Source organism: Epinephelus moara, chromosome 3 (genome assembly GCF_006386435.1).
Source record: "Epinephelus moara isolate mb chromosome 3, YSFRI_EMoa_1.0, whole genome shotgun sequence".
NCBI classification, from domain to species: domain Eukaryota; kingdom Metazoa; phylum Chordata; class Actinopteri; order Perciformes; family Serranidae; genus Epinephelus; species Epinephelus moara.
In genome coordinates this window covers 9,170,255-9,174,638 of record NC_065508.1, presented here as the reverse complement: position 1 = coordinate 9,174,638, position 4,384 = coordinate 9,170,255, and the positions used below count along the sequence as shown (strand labels likewise).

The 4,384-nt window shown below is 46.2% G+C and overlaps 1 pseudogene; it reads right to left on the bottom strand.

Moving 5' to 3' along the window:
* Positions 1-3,755: 3,755 nt before the first annotated feature.
* On the bottom strand, positions 3,756-4,176 carry LOC126388088 (60S ribosomal protein L27-like; annotated as a pseudogene).
* Between the last annotated feature and the right edge of the window lie 208 nt (positions 4,177-4,384).

Sequence of the window (4,384 nt, the reverse complement as noted above, 5' to 3'; positions counted from 1 at the left end):
CCCTCTCCGCTGCACATCACTCATCATATTGTAGTGTCCGCCAGGTCGTGTGGAAGAATGACGCGGTTATTCGGCAAACCACCGTTTGTTACTGAACAGTACAGGTTACTGTTGGCCGTAACCACGCCAAAACAACCACAAAACAAGGACTTTGCTGTAACGTTAACTCGAACCATGCACTGCTACTCTCTCCTCCAGCTCCACACACACAAGCACGCGCACTCACACAGCCCTCATCCTCGTCACTCTCGCACCCCGCTAGACAGAACATTGACGTTACAACAGAACATTCACTGCAGGGTCGCTACAATATTTTACTGATCCCATTCATAAACACTGTGATAAGGTTTGTTTTGTTTGTGTTTGTAGCTTAGGCTTGGATAGACGTGTTTATTTGTTAATAGACCTGCCATCTACAATTTGCAATATCGGGCACTGCAGTTGCATCGCGCAGAGTCACTTCAAAAAACAAAATAATCAATTAAACAGCCCCGAAAATGCTTCAAAAACTTTTCTAAATAATCTTAATATTGAAAGGAAATGAAATATACCCACTTATGCCATTAAAAGTGCTTAGATAAGGTCGGAGGTCTATAACTGCACATATAGACCTCCGACCTTATCTGGGTATATTTCGTTTCCTTTCAATATTAAGATTATTTAGAAAAGTGTTTGAAGCATTTTGGGGGTTGTTTAATTGATTATTTTGTTTTTTGAAGTGACTCTGCGCGATGCAACTGCAACAGTGCGCAGCAACAGTTGACACTTCTCACTAAATAGGAGAATACAGTCATTAAGTTAAATAAATTCATATTTAACTTTATCCTTTCAATCAAAATATAATAAATATAGCTTAATACCATGCTAGAAACCCCAATTAAACGATTTTAATGTCTGCAACATTAACAGCCTCCATGTTGTTATGGGAGGTTTAAAAAAAAAAAAAGTCGGGCTTTTTTTTCGGGTTCGGGCATGAGAATTCTGAAAACCTGTCGGGCCGGGCCGGGCTGGGGCTCCACCCCCTCGGGCCAGGGCCGGGCCCAGGCCCAGATAATAGGCCCGTGCAGGGCACTATATTGGGACATACTAAATCGTGTTTTGGCATACTATATAGTATGCTAGTGTGGGTATCGGAATGCAGTGTTTGTTTTTGAAAAGGGTGAAAAAAGTGCAGTAAAGCAAAGTAAAGGTGCGGACGCGGAACCGTGGACCAACTCTTTATCCTTGCCAGGGTGCTGGAGGGGGCATGGGAGTTCGCCCAACCAGTCCACATGTGTTTTGTGGATTTGGAGAAGGCTTACGACCGTGTCCCCAGGGGCATCCTGTGGGGGGTGCTCCGGGAATATGGGGTTGGTGGCCCCTTGCTAAGGGCCATCCAGTCCCTGTACCAAAGGAGCGCGAGTCTGATTCGCGTGGCTGGCAGTAAGTCGGACCTGTTCCCGGTGAGGGTTGGACTCCGCCAGGGCTGCCCTTTGTCACCGGTTCTGTTCATAACTTTTATGGACAGAATTTCTAGGCGCAGCCGAGTGGTGGAGGGTGTCAGGTTCGGTGACGGGAGGATCTCGTCCCTGCTTTTTGCGGATGACGTGGTCTTCCTAGCTCCATCGAACAGTGACCTCCAGCTCTCGCTGGGGCGGTTCGCAGCCGAGTGTGAAGCGGCTGGGATGAGAATCAGCACCTCCAAGTCTGAGGCCATGGTCCTCAGCCGGAAAAGGGTGGATTGCCCACTCCAGGTCAGGGGGGAGGTCCTTCCTCAGGTGGAGGAGTTTAAGTATCTCGGGATCTTGTTCACGAGTGAGGGTAGGATGGAGCGGGAGATTGACAGGCGGATTGGGGCGGCGTCAGCAGTGATGCAGGCGCTTAACCGGTCCGTTGTGGTGAAGAGGGAGCTTAGCCAGAAAGCGAAGCTCTCGATTTACCGGTCGATCTACGTTCCAATCCTCACCTATGGTCACGAGCTCTGGGTAGTGACCGAAAGAATGAGATCGCGAGTGCAAGCGGCCGAAATGAGTTTCCTCCGCAGGGTGGCTGGGCTCAGCCTTAGGGATAGGGTGAGGAGCTCAGACATCCGGGAGGGACTCGGAGTAGAGCCGCTGCTCCTCCACATCGAGAGGAGCCAGTTGAGGTGGTTCGGGCATCTGGTAAGGATGCCTTCCGGATGCCTCCCTTGGGAGGTGTTTCTGGCATGTCCAACCGGGAGGAGACCTCGGGGCCGCCCCAGGACACGCTGGAGGGATTACATCGCCCGGCTGGCCTCGGAACGCCTTGGGGTTCCCTCGGAAGAGCTGACGGAAGAGGCTGGGGAGGGGACTGTCTGGGCTTCTTTGCTGAGGCTGCTGCCCCTGCGACCCGGACCCAGATAAGCTGAGGACGACGAGTACGAGTACGAGTACGAAAGGTGTGTTTTCGCATTTGGTGTTAGTCTTGCAATATAATAAAAAAGCAAGTTTGTGTGTTTTTGATTTTGCATAGCTTTTGCAGCATGTTTGCTGGGTTTCATAGCACTTTTTTTTAATTGAAGTGTGGCACTGTTGCTACATTTTTTTTGGATTTCTGTCTGGTTTTGAATTGCCATCATTTCTAAAGCTGCAGCATGTTTCTCCTAATGGGAATGCTTTGAGACATTGTAGCACGTTTGCCCTTGTAGGCCACTGTAATTTAAGGGACTTACAACATAGATTAAAAGTTGAGATACTTTTCCAGTTAAGAAAATTAGCAGCAGTAATGAAGAGACCTGACTACGACTGGTGTTAATTGAAGTTGTTTTATCCATTTCTCTTCCTTACACTCAGCTACTCTCTGTGCTGAAAAATGGCACTGGTGCAAAGCATAAACTCAATCTGTTGAAAAACCAATTAAGAGCGTTCTCTGTGGTCTCTCTAATTGTCAGCAGTGTTTCTGGGGATAGCCACCAGATTTACTTTGTGATGAATCTGTGTTTTAGGGTAATGGTCTGTATTCTGTGATTCTCACGCAGCCTTGGGATGGTGCCACCTTGGCAATGCTACGTACATGGTTGATTAATCTACCTCTTGTGCCTTGTGTTCCTGCTGTCATGGTGGTTAATGTGTTTTGGTTATCGTACCTACAGTAAGTCAGTGAATTTGAAATTGATGAGCCTGTCCAGGAGACGGAGACAGAGAAATGCAGATTGGAGACATAGCATGCAGTACAAGAAAACAAAAAATGACCCACCTTATGAAAACACAAGGCTACATTACACTGCATTTATCAAGCATGTCATCCTCACAGGGAAACACATGATATTGCAGTTGCTAAGATCTTTATTCACAGCAGTGAGTAACATTGCAGCAAGAGTCAAGTCATTTACATTATTGTGCATGTGTGTGCAATTTATTCGGCTTCAAGGCAGATGCAGCAGCAGCTGTTTGGACCTGTGAAGTCTTCAAATGAAATGGAAAACATTGGAGAGAAGGAGGGAGTTTTGACAGAACAGGTGGCGGTAAGGGAGAACACAAAGCCAGGTGACTCTGGGGGAGAGGAGATGGAGATGAAAAGGCGAGAGACTTCCTCAGTTACGTACCAACACAGAAACGTTTCAGATCTAAGAGAAGATGCAAAGTAGTTTGTAGTGAGCCATCTTTAATTAATCAAACCACAGGCAGGAATCGCTTTAGCATTCCAGGTATATGAGAGTCTTTTGGTAATGTTACACAAGCACACATCTTGTTGTACAAAATAAGTATTGGATACAATGTTTAGACCTTTATGTTGTTGTTTTTCATTTTAAAATGTTATTTTTGTTGAACCTGGTGAATATAGAATGTAAGCTTTTGAAAGAGCCACTTGTTCTTGCCCGTCTTGTATCTCTCTTTAAACTTGACCTAGGCTTCCCGCCTGGCTTTGCACGTGAGAGCAGGATCCTTGAAAATGTTCTTGTTGACAATCGTTTTGTCCAGTGGACTATCCATAGTGTATCTGGTGGTTATGGTTGAACACCTTGACAAAGGCCTTGATCTTGGACCTCTTAATAATCTCCCTCTTGCCTATGGTTGTGATCACCTTATGGGGATAGCAGTCAGTGTCTGCAAGCAGAGTTTGGCTATAAGAATGGTCAGTTGTGTCATCAATATTCTTGATGATGACAGCTTTGTGCTCAGTGTAGTGTTCAGCTAGGACCATCACCACTTTCTCAGGCTTCATGAACTTGCCCATTTTGATGCTGTTCCATGGCCACCGCTAGACATTTCTGATGATCTGATCCTCTTCTGCCAAACACTAGGGCTGTATTCAACTTAAGCAAACTTTCACTGACTCAAATTCTACCGACTCTTCAACCAATTGATTGGTTAGTTAGTTAGTTAGTTAGTTTTTATTTCCATGTGTCATACACCAAAGGTGCCCAGCCCTCATGGGCTTACAA